At 38.0% G+C, this 17,213-nt stretch overlaps 1 protein-coding gene and 1 non-coding gene across 6 annotated transcripts in view; one reads left to right on the forward strand and one right to left on the reverse strand.

The window, feature by feature from the left end:
• KIAA1328 (KIAA1328 ortholog) overlaps positions 1 to 17,213 on the reverse strand; it is a 338,142-nt gene that overhangs the window by 307,086 nt on the left and 13,843 nt on the right. The window lies entirely within an intron of this gene.
• LOC124245213 (U6 spliceosomal RNA) lies at positions 4,008 to 4,114 on the forward strand. Its single transcript, XR_006890218.1, has one exon. It is a non-coding gene; the product is annotated as a U6 spliceosomal RNA (small nuclear RNA).

Genomic DNA, 17,213 nt, shown 5'->3' on the forward strand with positions numbered 1-17,213 from the left:
AAGGAATACAGTCTTCACAAAAATAGTTTGGAAAACTCACTAAACAAATGGACAACAGCTGCCAGAAGGAAGAGCAATCTCCGGGGAGGAGAGGCAAATGCAGATTTCCATAATTATCATATTACAATATTCGAAATGTCCAGTTTATGACAAAAACCACAAGGCTTAAAAAGAAATAAGAATATATGGCTCATTCACAGGGAAAAAATAAATTCATAGAAACCTACAGTAAGCAACCAAAGACATTGGATTTATTAGACAAAAACACTAAATCAACTGTCCTAAATATACTCAAAGAGCTAAAAGAAACCATGGACAAGGAACTAAATAAAACCAGGAGAACGATATGTGGACAAATAGATACTGATGAATGAGAGATGATATAAATGATGAATAGATGAATGAGATGATGTAAATAAAATCAGAAATGAAAGTAGGGGCATTACTATTAACTATTCAAAAATAAAAAGGATTTATAAGAGAATACTATGAACAATTTTATGTCAACAAATTAGATAAACTATATGAAATGAACACATCGCTAGAAACAAAAGAATTACCAAAACTGATTCAAGAACAAATGGAAAATCTGAACAGTTCTATAACAAAAGATTGAAAGAGAAATCCAAAATCTCCCAATAATGACAAGCCAAGGACCAGATGGGTTCATGCGTTAATTCTACCAAATGTTTAAAGAAAAATTAGTACCAATCCATCTCAAAGTCTTCCAAAAAACTGAAGGAGAGGGAATACTTCCAAACTAATTCTATGAGGCCAGTGTTACCTCATACCTAAGCCAGACAAAGACACTATGAGAAAAGAAATCTACAGACCAATAACTCTTATAATATAGATTCAAAAATCCTCAAAAAAATGCCAGCAAACCAAATCCAAAAACATATTAAAAGATTATACATGACCAATGAGTGTTTATACCAGGAAAATAAGAAACAGTTCAACATAAGAAAATCAATCAATATATCACATTAATACAATGAAGGGAATGAGTAACCAAAAATATAAGAATCTATCAATTGATACTGAAAAGTTTTGACAAAATCCAAAACCTTTTCATGACAAAAACACTCAAACTAGGAATAGAAGGGAACTTCCTTAACATGATAAAGGGCATTTATGAAAAACCTACAAGTAACATTTTATCCTATTGATGAAAAACTGAAAACTAAGAGCAGGAACAAGACAATGATGCCTGCTTCCACCAGTCCATTCAACAATTACTAGAAGTTCAAGTCAGAGCATTTAGACAACAGAAAGAACTAAGAGGCATCTAAACTGGAAAGGAAGAAGTAAAATTATCCCTATTCACAGATGACATGATCCTATATATAGAAATTACATAGAGAATCCACAAAAAACTAATAGCGCTAATAGACAAATTCAACACAGTTTCAAGGTACTAGGTCAACATATAAAAATCTTTTGTATTTCTATATACCAAGAATCAACAATCCCAAAAGAAAAACAATTCTATTTATAAGATCATTAAAAAGAATAAAAGTCTTGGGAATAAATTTAACTAAGGGGGTGAAAGACTTGTACGCTGAAAACTAAAAAGTGTTGATAAAAGAAATTAAAGAAGACCGAAGTATTGAAAGGCATTCCATGTTTGTGAACTGGAAGACTTAATATTGTTAACATGGTAACACTTCCCAAAGTGATCTACGAATGCAATGCAATCTTATAAAAATCCAAAATCTGATCCTAAAATTTACTTGGAAGTTCAACGGACCCAGAATAGCTGAAACAATCTTGAAAAGGAAGAACAAACTTGGAGCCTTTCTATTTCTTGCATAGTAAAAAGCTACACTAAATCAAAACAGAGTGGTATTGGTAAACGATAGACATATAGACCACCAGAAAAGAAGTGAGAGTCCAGAAATAAACACATACATTTCTGGCCAATCAATTTTTGACAACAGTGCCAAGACTGTTAAATGGGAATGGAATAGTCCCTTCAAAAAATGGTGCTGGGATAAATGGATTTCCACATGCAAAAGAACCACTACCTCTTACCATAAACAAAAATTAACTCAAAATGGATCAAAAACATAAACATAAGAGCTAAAACCATAAAAATCATAGAAGAAAACATACGGTAAATTGTTATGATCTCTGATATAGCAGTAGTATTTTAGATATGACACCAAAGACAGAATTAACAAAAGAAAAAAGACAGTGTTTAGACTTCACCTAAAGTAAAAACTTCTGTGTGTCAAAGAACACCATCAAGAAAATGAAAATATAATGAGAGACTTATTTGCAAATCATATATCTGATAAGGGTCTAGTAGCTAGAATATCTAAACAACTTTTACAACAAAAAGACCACAAGTTAGTTAAAAAACGGGGAAAGGACTTAAATACACATTTCTCCAAAGAAGATATACAAATGGTCAACAAGGACAGGAAAAGATGCTCAACATTATTAGCCCAAAGGGAAATGAAAATCAAAACCACAAGTAAGATAGCACTTGGCACCTAGTAGGATGGCTGTAATTAAAAAAATGGAATATAACAAGTGTTGGTGAGGATATGGAGACAATGAAATCCTTGTACATTGTTGGCAAGAATGTGAAATGGTTCAGGTACTATGGAAAACATTTTGGCAGTTCCTCAAAACAAGTTCAATACAGAACTACTATAAGACCCAGCAATTCCACTCTTAGGTATATATTCAAAACAACTGAAACAAGTGTTCAAACAAAAACTTGTACACAAATACGCATAGTAGCACTAGTTGCAATAGCCACAAGGTAGAAATAACCCAAACGTCCATCTACAAATGAATGGATAACAAAATGTGGTATATTCAAATAACGTAACATTTTTCAGCCAACCTTGAAAAAGTTATGCTAAGTGAAAGAAGGCAGACATAAGAGACCACATATTGTATGATTACACCTATATGACATATCATGAGTCAGCAAAGCAATAAAGACATAAAACAAATTAACAGTTGTCAGGAGTTGGTGGGAAAAGGAGAATGGGGAGCAACTGCTTAGTGGCTAGTTTCCTTTGGTTGTAAAAATGTTCCAGAACCAGAAAAGTGATGATGGCTGTGCAACATTGTGAGTGCAGTAAATTCCACTTACAGTCAATTTTATGTTATATGTATTTTACCACATTAAACAAACACACAATGATTCCACTTAGAGTAGTAAAATTCACAGATATAGAAAGTAGGATGGTGATTACCAGGAAACGGTGGGAGAAGAGAATGAGGAGTTGTTTAATGGCATAGAATTTTAGTTTTGGAAGACGAAAAGAGTTCTGGAGAGTAGGTGAAGGAAAACGTGAATATATTTAACACTATTGAACTTAAAAAACGGTGAAGATGGTAAATTGTAGGCTATGTGTATTTTACCACAATTAAAAACTTAAATTAAAAAAAATTCACTAAGACATTTCATGAAAACAAGTATTTCTCATGATACAAAAATGTTTAACAAAATACTAGCATCAAATTCAGCGATACATTTTAAAAAAAAAACAATGGGGTTTAGGCCAGGAATGAAAGATAAATTAAGCATTCAAAAGCCAATCAGAGGGGTTGGCCCAGGGGTGCAGCGGTTAAGTGCACACATTCCAGTTTGGTGGCCTACAGTTTGCTGGTTCAGATTGTGGGTGTGGATCTATGCGCTGCTTGTCAGGAGATTCTGTGGCAGGTGTCCCACATATAAAGTAGAGGAAGATGAGCATGGATGTTAGCCCAGGGCCAGTCTTCCTTAGCAAAAAGAGGAGGATTGGCAGCAGATGTTAGCTCAGGGCTAATCTTCCTCAAAAAACAAAAAAAAAGTCAATCAGAGGGGAAAAAACAGCGCTGGTCCCATGGCCGAGAGGTTAAGTTCACCCACTCCACTTCAATGGCCCAGGGTTTCGCTGGTTTGGATCCCAGGCGCGGACATGGCACCACTCATCAGGCAACACTGAGGTGGTGTCCCACAGGCCACAAGTAGCAGGACCCACAGCTAAAATATACAACTATGCGTCCTTGCTTCGGCAGCACGTATCCCAAAATTGGAATGATACAGAGAAGATTAGCATGGCCCCTGCACAAGGATGGCTCGCAAATTTGTGAAGTGTTCCATATTTTTGGGGAGAGGCCTCTCCCAGCAATCAGAACACTGTGAGGCTCTGGGAGAGGAGGATCCCAGGCAGGGCAGCAGCCCACCAGCCGCCTCTGACTCATGGACTCCGGCTGTGTCCCAGAGCGGGCAAGGGACACCCAGTGATCCCATGGGAGTGGCCAGGGGTTGGGTGGAGCTCCATGGCCCAGGGGGAAAATCCATGGTTCCACAGCAGCCACAGCGAAAGCCTCTGCACAGCACTAGTGGAGAGGCACTGACCGACAATCACAAGGCTGGAAGGCCCTGGGGCAAAAGTAGCACAGCTGGGTGAGCTAACCACAGACTGCAGAAGATACTCACAGCTCTGCTGGGACTTATAGTGGACAAGTGAGATCTTGTGGGCCCTGACAGTGACAGAGCTGTGAATATAGGTGATCCTGCTCCCAGCTGCTGGGAAAGCCCATAACACTGCTGCAGACCCCAAGGAGGGAGCACGTCTAGGTGGTCTACCACAGTAGGCACCAGCAGCCTGAGGCCCCCTTGCGAGTGCCACCACAGCTGATGAGGGACCGCAGAGGACCACTGTGACTACGAGGAGGGGCCCAGGTCCAGTCACCAACACCTGACAGGGTTCCTGGTTGGTGCAGTCTAAACAGCTGTTCCCCCCGCCACACGAGTAGAAACAAGTGGAAGTAGTAACTAAACTCTATCTCTATGCGGAGGCACAAATCCACGCCATCAAGCAATATGAAAAAACATATTAACTCTCCAGAACAGAAGGAAAATGACAAGTACCCAGAAAACAGTCCCAAAGATGATGAAATCTATAACCTAAATGACGATGAATTCAAAACAGCCATTATTAAAAAACTCAATGAGTTGAAAGAGAATACAGATGGACAACTCAACGAGTTCAGGAGCTATGTCACAAAAGAGCTTGATCGTGTTATTCATTTCCAGTATTTCTGATTGGTTCTTCTTATAATATCAAGCTCTTTTGTGACATAGCTCCTGAACTCGTGATGAAGAACACAATTGAGGAGATTAAGAAAAATCTGGACTGTCTGAACAGTAGGGTCGATAATATGGAGGACAGAATTAGCAATTTGGAGGACAGGAATATAGAAATGCTGCAGACAGAGCAGGAGAGAGACCTAAGACTAAAAAGAAATGAAGAAACTCTCCGGGAATTATCTGACTCAATTAGGAGATGCAACATAAGGATTATAGGTGTACCAGAGAGAGAAGAGAAGGAGAAGGGGGCAGAAAGCCTGTTCAAAGAAATAATGGCTGAGAACTTTCCAAACCTGGGGAGAGAGATGGAACTCCATGTGACAGAAGCCAACAGATCTCCAAACTTTATCAATGTAAGAAGACCAACCCCAAGGCATATAGTAGTGAATAGCAACAGTCAATGACAAAGAGAAAATATTAAGGGCAGCCAGGCAGAAGAAAATAACCTACAAAGGAACCCCCATAAGGTTGTCAGCAGATTTCTCAGCAGATACCTTACAGGCTAGAAGAGAGTGGAATGATGTATTCAAAACTCTGAAGGACAAAAACTTGCAGCCAAGGATACTCTACCCAGTGAAAAAATCCTTTAAATACGATGGAGAAATAAAAAATTTCCCAAATAAACAAAAGTCAAGGGAGTTCACTGCCACAAGACCTCCTCTTCAAAAAATGCTCAGGAAGACCCTCATACCTGAAAAATCAAAAAAAGGAAAGGGGTTACAAAACCCAGAGCAAAGGAGATAAGTAGAAGGACAATAACAGAAAGTAGCTGCTCTCCATCAGAACAGGTTAGCAAAAGTTAAATAAAACATTAAAGATAAAAGGAAGGGAAATACCAAGAATAAATATAATCCTGTCATTTTAACCACACACTCACAACACAAGAAGGAAGACAAAAAAAATATTTGACAATAACAACAGAAGGGGAAGAGAAAAGGGATGGAACGTTTTAATTTAAGGAAATAAGAGGCTATCAGAAAATGGACTATCTCATCTGTGAGACGTTTTATACAAACCACCTGGTACCCAATAAATAAATGACAAGAATAAAGACACAAATTAAAAATAAGAAGAAAGTCAAAAGCAGAAATTTACCTACCTGAATTAGTAGTCCAAATATCATGGGACGAGACACAAAGGAAATGCAAGATAACCAGAAAACAAGTGCTCAAATGGCAGCGTAGGCCCCCAGATTTCAATAATCACTCTAAATGTAAATGGATTGAACTCTCCAATCAAAAGATGCAGAGTGGCAGGATGGATCAAAGAACAAGACCCAACAATATGCTGCCTCCAGGAAATACACCTCAGCCCCAAAGACAAACACAGACTCAGAGTAAAGGGATGGAAGACTATACTCCAAGGTAATAATGAACAAAAGAAAGCAGGTATCTCCATGCTTATATCAGACAGAGTAGACTTCAAAGCAAAACAGATAAAGAAAGACAAAGAGCGGTAGTTTATAATGATAAAATGGATGCTTCACCAAGATGACATAACACTTATAAATATATACCGCACCCAACACAGGAGACATCAACAACAATACAATAATAGTAGGGGACCTCAACACCCCATTAAGACCAATGGACAGATCATCCAGACAGAAAACCAACAAGGAAATTATAGAATTAAATGAAAAATTAGACCAGATGGACTTAATAGATATATATAGAACACTTCATCCAAAAACAGCAGGTTACACATTCTTCTCAAGTGCACATGGAACATTCTCAAGGATAGACCATATCTTGGGAAACAAAGCAAGCATCAATAAATTCAAGAGGGTTGAAATAATATCGAGCATCTTTTCTGATCATAATGCTATGAAACTAGAAATCAACTACAAGAATAAAGCTGGGAAAGGGACAAAAAGGTAGAGACTAAACAACGTGCTACTGAACAAACAATGGATTATTGAAGAAATTAAAGAAGAAATCAAATATTATCTGGAGAGAAATGAAAATGAAAACACGCCATACCAACTCATTTGGGACACAGCAAAAACAGTCCTAAGAGGGAAATTCACTGCAATACAGGCTTACCTCAAAAAATAAGAAAAATCTCAGATAAGCAACCTCAAACAACACCTAACAGAATTAGAAAAAGAAGAACAAACAAAGCCCAACGTCAGTAGAAGGACGGAAATAATAAAAATTAGAGCAGAAATAAAGGGTATTGAAACAAAAAAGACAGTAGAAAGGATCAATGAAACAAAGAGCTGGTTCTTCGAAAAGAGTAACAAAATCGACAAACCCTTAGCCAGACTCACTAAAAAAAACCAGAGAAGACTCAAATAAACAAAATTAGAAATGAGAGGAGAAATCACAACGGATACCAAAGAAATACAAAGGATCATAAGAGAATACTATGAAAAACTATATGGCAACAAATTGAACAACCTAGAAGAAATGGATAAATTCTTAGACTCTTACAACCTCCCCAAACTGAGTCAGGAAGAAATAGAGAATCTGAATAGACCTATCACAAGTAAAGAAATAGAAACAGTAATCAAAACCCTCCCCAAAAATAAAAGCCCAGGACCAGACGGCTTCTCTGGAGAATTCTACCAAACATTCAAAGAAGATTTAATACCTATCCTTCTCAAACTATTCCAGAAAATTGAGGAAGATGGAGCACTCCTTAACACATTCTATGAAGCCAACATCACCCTGATCCCCAAACCTGACAAGGACAATACACAGAAGGAAAACTCCAGGCCAATATCACTGATGAACATAGATGCAAAAATCCTCAACAAAATTTTGGCAAACTAAATACAGCAATACATCAAAAAGATTTTACACCATGATCAAGTGGGATTTATACCAGGGACACAGGGATGGTTCAACATCGGCCAGTCAATCAACGTAACATATACAACTATGTACTGGGGGAACTTGGGGAGAAAAAGCAGAAAAAAACCCCAAAACATTGGCAACAGTTTCAGCTCACATGCCAATCTTCCAAAAAAAAAAGTCAATCAGGCAGCACTGGAAAGACAGCGGAGGAAGAGCAAACAAAAAGATCCCTTTGGGGGGCCACCCTGGTGGTGTAGTGGTTAAGTTTGTACGTTCCACTTTGGCTGCCCAGGGTTCCCTGGTTCAGGTCCCAGGTATGGACCTTCACATCGCTTACCAAGCCATGCTGTGGCAGGCGTCCCACATATAAAGTAGACGAAGATGGGCATGGATATTAGCTCAGGGCCAGTCTTCCTCAGCAAGAAGAGGAGGATTGACAGCAGATGTTAGCTGAGGGCTAATCTTCCTTAAAAAACAGAAAGATCCCTTTGGTTCCAGAAAATCTCCCGAAAAAGAGGAAAGTTTATCAGGCCCTCAAAGCCACCCAGGCACTTTTGGAAAAGCAGCAGCAGCAGAGGAAAGGAAAAGAACTCCGGTTTAAGCAACTGGGATGGTTCCTACATGATTCCTGGTGGCAAGAACGTGGCAGGGTGTACCTTAGACAACCAGAAGTGAAACCTCATGGCTTGGAAGTGCCAAATGAACATTCCTTGGCCTTTGTTGTATGCATCTAAAGAATTAATCGGGTGAATTTATTGGTGCAAAGGACCATAAAAAAGGTTCACCTGAAGAAGACTTTCAGTGGTGTCTTTGTCAAAGTGATCCCTCGAGCCACAAAAATACTGCGTATAGTGGAAGCTTATGTGACCTGGGGGTTTCCAAGTCTGAACTCTGTCCAGGAACCCATCTTGAAACGTGGACAAGCCAGGGTCAAGAAGAAAACCATGCCTCTGACAGACAACACAGTGACTGAGGAGCACCTGGGGAAGCTCAGTGTTATTTGCTTGGAAGACCTCATTCATGAAACTGCCTTCCCGGGCAAGAATTTCCAGGTGATGTCGGGGTTCTTTCCCACTTTCCACCTCTCAGTGACCTATCATGTTACCAAGAATAGAGTGGGCTTCCTCAAGGAGGTGGGCTCACCTGGTTATCGTGGTGAATGCATCAATTAGCTCATCTGGCAGCTGAAGCAAACCCAGAATACCAGAAAGCACAATGTGTTGGAAGCACGTGTTTGGTTTTTGGAATTGCTATCCAGTATCTTTAAAGATTATTTTCTGCTGTACCTTCGGAAGCTGGAGGGGAAGGGTTAGGGAAAAGATGGTGATGTTCTTGGCAGGCACTTGTCATCACAGCCCAGTTCCAAGGAAAAATTTCAGTGTGTTTTCCATGTTGGCCACCGCTGCCACCTCTGAAATCAGTAAAGGACTCATGCTATGAAAGAGGCAGTCTTGCTTTGTCACATCTTCTATCCTGGGCTTTAATGTTGGTGAATGAATACCCAAGCACGAATGTAAAACAGCAGTGGACCACGCCTAGGCGCATAACCTGGGGGTTCCTAGGGCCTTGTTTTGGAAAGAACTTGAAATACAATCAGAAAGAAGAACACGAAAATAGTGCTCAGTTGTCTCTGCTGTGAGTCCATATTCAAACTTTTCAGTGATGGCTTTGTGAGCTCTCAGACTTGGCTGGCTCTAAGTGTATCTGGTGGCTTCCTTACCCTAGCCTGCAACTGGATTAGTACTGATTCAATATTTTAACCTATTCTTAGATCTATGAGAAGGGAAAGGACCCTTTCCCCAGGAAAACATGCATAAACTCAAATTTTTCCTTGGAAGTTTAGGGTGTTTGTAGACCCTTCTCAGATACCCATGCACTTTATATGGGGAAGTCCTGCACTATCAGGATTGGTCAGCCAGGCCTTACCTTGCTAGGCTCCTCTGGTTCCAAGTCCTGTGAAACATCAAATCTTACCAAGATAGCTTTTGCCTTTTGACCCAATTGAGTATTTCCTATTAAAAAAACAGTGGTAGATTGCTGAGCCCCTGTGCCCATCTACAACTTGGGGAACTGCCCACCATTTATTTCCACTGGGCTTTAGGATGGAATTTTCTGGTTTCCCTGATATCAGTTCTCTGCTTAAAACTCAAATCTGGAAAGAGTGAGCTATTTTCTTGGTCTGGCATGGATGAAATTAGCACTATTTGGTCTTTTAGGCCCCAGGCCAACAGCTTAATTGGACATTTTCCTTGCATATTCTAGACTCTAAAAGTATTGCCCTCTATCTTGATGGTAATGATGTAGTAGACCAGCACTGGGGTCCTGTGGACATTAGATCTGAAAAAGGGGGCCTGATTCTGTTTGCGTTTATTATCAGTGTCCACCCTAAATGAGCCTTCACTCAGTTATCTCAACTTGCCATCTAGGCAGTTGGTTTAGGGTACGTCAGGCCCAGATTAAGACCTGAAACATGCTTAACCATTGAGCCCTCTGGTCCCTTAAGATTAGCTTTGCTGGAGTTTTGGCTCATGGGGCCCTCAAACACAGTTGCGAGATTGAGTTAGAGGTATAGCAATGCCTTAAAATGTGCCAGGTTATGAGGTAATTAACTAGGTTGATTGGCTCAAGAGTTAACCTGCCAGGAATAAATGTTACTCTTATACTGTAAGGTATTGTGAAATCACATTACTTTAAAATGATGTATCAAACAGCCATGGGAAAGGAGCGGTTGTGTGTGTGGAAACCCAGGGTTTATATCTCAGATCTGTCTCATACTCAATATGGGATAATGTTTCCACTCTTGCCTATAAAATGGGGCTAATACAGTCTAGCCTTTCTGCCTCACATGGTTGTTAAAAGGATTAAGCAAAATAATAGTTTTTAACTTAGGATTCTATATAAATAAATGAGGTTATAAAAATTTTTTTAAAGTCAATCAATGCAATTTACCACATTAACAGAGAAAAAAAGAGAAAAATCATATTATCAGCATAATAGATGAAGAAAAGTCATTTGAAAAAAATTCTACTCCTATTTATGATTAAAAAGAAAGACTCAGTAAACTAGGAACAAAACTAAATTTCTACAACCTGATAAAGAACATCTACAAAAAAACCTACAGCTTACCTTGTACTTAACTGTAAAAGACTTAAGATCAGAAACAAGAAGACAAGGATGTCTACTCTCACCACTTGCATTCAACACTGTACTGGAGGTCCTAGGCCATGTAAAAAGGCAAGAAAAAGAAACAAAGTAGCTACAGATTGGAAAGGAAAAAGCAAAACTTTATTTGTAGATGACATGGTTGTATATATGAAAAATCCAAAGTATTCTAACAAAAAACTACTATAACAGGAGAATTTTAACAGACTGAAGGATACCATGTCAATATAAAAATATCAATTCTCTTTTTTATATGAGGAATTAAATAAAATTCAATGTATGATAAAAATTTAAAATAACACCATTTACAATAGTATTAAAAAACATAAAATACTTAAGGATAAATACATCATAATATGTTCAAGACCTATACCTTGAAAACTACAAATCACTGCAAAGAAAAAGAAAATCTAAATAAATAATGGAGAGATGTGACATATTCATAAATTGGAAGACTCAATAATGTTGAGATGGCAATTTTCTCAAATCAATCAATAAATTCAATACACTCCAAACAAAATGCCAGGAGGCAACTTTCTTTCAGAAATTGACAAGCTGATTCTAAAATTTACAGCGAAATGCAAAGGACCTCAAAGAGCCAAAACAATTTTCAAAAAGAACAAAGCTGATTTACCTGATTTTAAGACTAACTACACAATACAGTAATCAAGCCAGTGTGGTATTGCATAAGGGCAGACATAAAGATCAATGGAATGGAATAAAGAGCCCATAAATAGACCATGCATGCATGGTCAACTGATTTTTGATAATCAGTTTGATGAAGAGGCTGAGGTAATTCTGCAGATAGTCTTTTCTGATATAGGAAAATAATCTTTGCTACCTTGGGATGAGCCAGATTTCCTAGAAAGAGCATTAAAAACATGAACCACAAAAGAAAAAACTGAAAAATTGAAGTTCATCAAAATAAAAAATTTTGCTTTTCAAAAGAAAACACACTAAGAGAATTAAAACTCAAGCCACAGACCGGGGCAGGGTCGGAGAGTGGGAGGACAATGAACATTTTTAATAACTCACATTCAGAATATATAAAGAACTCTAACACCTCAACAACAAGAAGAGAATGCGATGGGTGAAAAAAATGAGCAAAAGATTTGAACAGATATTTCACAAAAGAAGAATGGCCAGTGATCACAGCAGTCATCAGGGAAACAAATTAATTCCACACAGAGATATCACTATAGTCATTAGAATGGCTAAAATTTAAAGAAATGACAATACCAAGAGTTGGTGAATATGTAGAATGATGAAACTCTCATAACTTGCTAGCGGAAGGGTGAAATAAAATAGCAGAAATGTTGGGAAACAGTTTGGCAGTTTCTTATAGAGTTAAATATACACTTGACATATAATTGAGTAATTACACTCCTAAGTATTTATAGAAGAAAAATAAAAACACCATGCAAAGACTTATATGAATGTTATCGAAACTTCATTCATAAAAGGCAAAAACTGGAACAACCCAAATGTCCGTTAACAGATGAACAGACAAACAAATTAAGGTACAGGCATACAATGGAATACTACTAAACAATAAAAAATGAGGTACTCTCACACACAACAAATCTTTTAAAAATCTCAAAAACATTATGCTCTGAAATAAGCCAGAAACAAAAGGACAAATATTGTATGATTCCATTTATAAGAGGTATCTAGAATAGTCAAATTCACAGACACACAGTAGAATAGTGGTTACCAGGGACTGTGGGGAGGGGAGAATGAGGAGTTATTGTTTAATGGGTACAGAATTTCAGTGATGAAAATGTTCTGCAGATGAATGGTGGAAATGGTTGTGCAGCAATACGAACATACTTAATACCAGGGAACTGTACTGAACTGTACAATGTACTCACCTGTAGGCTTAAAAATGGTTGAGATGGTAAATTTTGTGTTAAGTATATTTTACACCCCCATATGCTACAAAATCATTATGCTAAGGGAAAACAGCCAAACAGAAAAGAGTACATAGCATATGGCCATTTATATGGCATGTTAGAACACATAAAACTAAGCTATAATGACAGAATGACATTAATGGCTGCCTGGGATGGGGAATAGAGGAGAGAACTGACTGTAAAAGGTCTCAAGATAACTTTTTAGAGTGACTTTACATTTGCCCAAACTCACTGAAATACACACTTAAAATGTGTACATACTATATATATAAACTGCACTTGAATATATTTTTAAATAAATAAGCTTGAGGAGGGAATAAAATGAAACAGAATAGAAAATGTTATAGACTCTTCTTTCTAGGAATGAGGTTATGTTGTGGAGTACAAAGAAGGTGGTAGCTAGAGGGAAATATATGGTCAAAGAAGTATTTTACTTCTCAAGATGAAGAGAAATGAGTGTATTTAATGCCAATGGGAAAACAGTTATTTGAAACCACACTGAAAATTCAGAAGTAAAAGAAGATAGAAGCTAGGAATATTTTGTTGCCAGTGTTTGAAGTATATGGAACTCTGTTCTCTACTTCCCCACTTCAATGAAACTGAATCTTGCAAAAAAAAACCAAAAAAATGGTTTGGCAAGTATGAGTAGAAAAAATTAGACTGAAATACCCAACAGAGAAAACTTAGCAAATTCATGAAACCGTGAGCACAATATTCCCGTATACCTGTATAATAATAGTAAATATAGTAATCATGGGGTTTCCAGCAGTATATGCAAATTTGCAATAATACTAACGTACCGATCCTCTAGCAAGAACTACCAAAAAACTAGCATTTTGCTAGAAAGCAGATTACTGAAACCAAAACATATGTTCTAATATTTCAGGCATTCTTTAAACCTAGAAGCTAAAATGAAACGGATCAGTCAGAACAATCATGGCATATCAGGACCATTAATAAATGGAGTCAAACTAATGGTAATAGCTTTTCAATGTCATCAAACATATGTGATAAGGACATCTAAAGCCATCTATGTGGTAAATAGACTTGTGAGAAGATTATCTTCAAATACTGAGAGTTACAGTTAGTAACGTTTTTTCTAACACAAAGAACACTATTTGAAGTTGATGAAAACACTACTTCAAAGACTAGAAAAGCCAAAGAATTCTAGTCAAAAAGGTTACTGATTATCTCAGGTAGGGTATCAAATTCAGACTAGGGCACGTACCTTGAATTCTCACATGTTGTATCTGAGCCCCCAAAACATCACTGCTTTTTGTCATCTTTTATACCTGTGATTTTATGATTTCATGAGGTAATTTTTTGACTTCAATCTTTTTATAAATGCCTCTATTAATGTTATTTTAAGGTCTCAATATGAAATATATTTTGAAACACACCTCACAGGATTAAGTTTAATTAGAAATAAAGAAAGAAGAGGAGTGACGTGAGTGACATGGCGGAGGGGGTTCGCCCAAGACTTTCTCCCCTCCAAATTACAACCAAAAAGAGCAACTGCTTTCCAATCAAAAAAAAAAATCCTAATAACAGAAATCATCAGAGACCCACAGCAACCAAACAGCGGAGGGCGGAGAGGCTGGAGCTGCCCTCAGAGGAGCTGGAACAGGGTAGGAGAGAAGTTCGCTTCCTCCCCTAGAGACTGGGATCGCTGCCACGGGTGAGGGAAGGAGTAGGAGAGGAGCTGCACGTCTGTGGTACTGTCCAGGACACCAACCACTCATGCAGAGGAAACCTGCTGATGGGGGAAAGCTTTCACGTGGGGGGAACCCATCAAGCCAGGGCCCCAGGAAACCAGAGAGTGAGAGCTGATCAGAATCCAGGTCTGCGTGGAGAGAAAGTGCCACTCCTCCCGCAACCTGCGGTGTGCGCAGCTATCACAGCTGAAGGCGGAGGGCTCAGACTGTGGCTCTCAACCCCTGTCTAGTGGCGACGGGAGGTAACTGCAAAGATAGACAGGCTGAATGGCTCCAGACAGAGGAAAAAAGAGAACGAAAAATTTAAAAAGCTGAAGAAAATCTCTGAGAAATAATTGACTCAATGAGAAAATGCAACTTAAGAATAACAGGAATTCCTGAGGGCATGGAAAAGGAAAATGGAGCAAAAAGTGTGCTCGACAAAATAACAGAAGAGAACTTCCCAAATCTAGGGATTGAGAGAGAAATGTGTTTGGAGGAATTTTTCAGATCTCGTAGATCTGTCAATGTAAAAAGACCTACTGCAAGCCATATAGTAGGAAAAATGGCAAAAATGAATGACAAAGAAAGAACACTCAGGGCAGCAAGGCAGAAGAAAATAACGGACAAAGGAAACCCTATCAGACTTTCAGTGGATTTCTCTACAAAAACCTTACAAACTAGGAGAGATTGCAATGACATATTCAAAACTGTAAAGGATAAAAATCTTCAGCCAAGAATACTCTATCCAGCAAAAATATCCTTCAGATATGAGGGAGAAATTACATCTTATCCAGACAAACAAAAGCTAAGGCACTTCGTAGCCACAAGACCTCCACTACAAGAAATCCTCAAGAAGACCCTTATACCTGAAAAAGATAAAAAGGGAGAAAGGGATCACAAAATACATAGTAGGGAGGCAAACAGATAGAATCAGAATAGGATTGCAAATATTCAACTATAGCATTAGGATAAAGGGAAGGAAATCTCCAAAGCAAAGACAATCTTATCACTCTAACCACAAACTCACAACACAAGTTGGAATAAGAGGCGAAAATAATAATTTAGGAGGGGAGAAAGAAAGGGACTGACTCAGTCTAGGCTAAGGAAGTAAGAGACCACCAGAAAATGGACTATGTTATACACAAGATTCTGAATACAAACTTCAGGGTAGCCACTAAACTAAAAAACAGAACAGAGACACAAAATATAAATAAGGAAAAGTCTAAGAAACCCAGCATAAGAAATTGCAGAAGTCAATGGGTAGGCTAAAACACACAGGACGAGAAACAAAGGAAACACAGGAAAACCAGAAAGCGAGCAACAGAATGACAGCATTAAGCCCTCATGCATCAATACTCACCCTCAATGTAAGCGGATTGAATTCTCCAATAAAAAGACACAGAGTGGCAAAACAGATTAAAGAACAAGATCCAACAATTTGCTGCCTCCAGGAAACACGAGATCTCAGCTCCAAGGACAAACACAGACTCCGAGTGAAGGGGTGGAAGACAATGCTCCAAACTAATAGCAAACCAACAAAGCAGGTGTCGCAATACATATATCAGACAAAACAGACTTCAAGATAAGAAAGGTAAAGAGAGATATAGAGGGCCAACATATAATGATCAACTGGACACTTCATCAAGAAGAAACAACACTTATAAATATCTATGCACCCAAAACAGGAGTACCAAAGTTCATAAAGCAACTATTAACAAACCTAAAAGAAGACATCAAAAATAACACAGTAATAGTAGGGGACCTCAACACCCTACTCACATCAATGGATAGATCATCCAGACAGAAAATCAACAAAGAAACAGTGGAGCTAAATGAAAAGCTAAAACAGTTGGACTTAATAGACAGGTATAGAACACTCCATCCAAAAACAGCAGAATACACATTCTTCTCAAGCGCGCATGGAACATTCTCAAGGATAGACCATATGTTAGGAAACAAGGCAAGACTCTACAAATTTAAAAAAATTGAAATAATAACAAACATCTTCTCCGATCACAATGCTATAGAGCTGGAAATTAATTACAAGAAAAAAGCTGAGAAAGGCACAAGGATGTGGAGACTGAACAATATGTTATTGAACAAGCAATGGATAATTGAAGAAATTAAAGAAGAAATCAAAAAATACCTGGAGACAAATGAAAATGATAACATGCCATACCAACTCATATGGGATACACCAAAAGCTGTATTAAGAGGAAAATTCATCGCAATACAGGCACATCTTAACAAACAAGAAAAATCCCAAATAAGCAATTTTAAACTACACCTAAGTGAATTAGAGAAAGAACAAAGCCCAAAGTCAGCAGAAGGAGAGAAATAATAAAAATCAGAGCAGAAATAAATGCTATTGAAACAAAAAAGGCAGTAGAAAGGATCAATGAAACAAAGAGCTGGTTCTTTGAGAAGATAAATAAAATTGACAAACCACTAGCCAGACTTACAAAGGAAAAACGAGAGAAAGCTCAAATAAACAAAATCAGAAAAGAAAGAGGAGAAATAACAGACTCCGCAGAAATAC

Source organism: Equus quagga, chromosome 9, assembly GCF_021613505.1.
Source record: "Equus quagga isolate Etosha38 chromosome 9, UCLA_HA_Equagga_1.0, whole genome shotgun sequence".
In the NCBI taxonomy this organism is placed as follows: domain Eukaryota; kingdom Metazoa; phylum Chordata; class Mammalia; order Perissodactyla; family Equidae; genus Equus; species Equus quagga.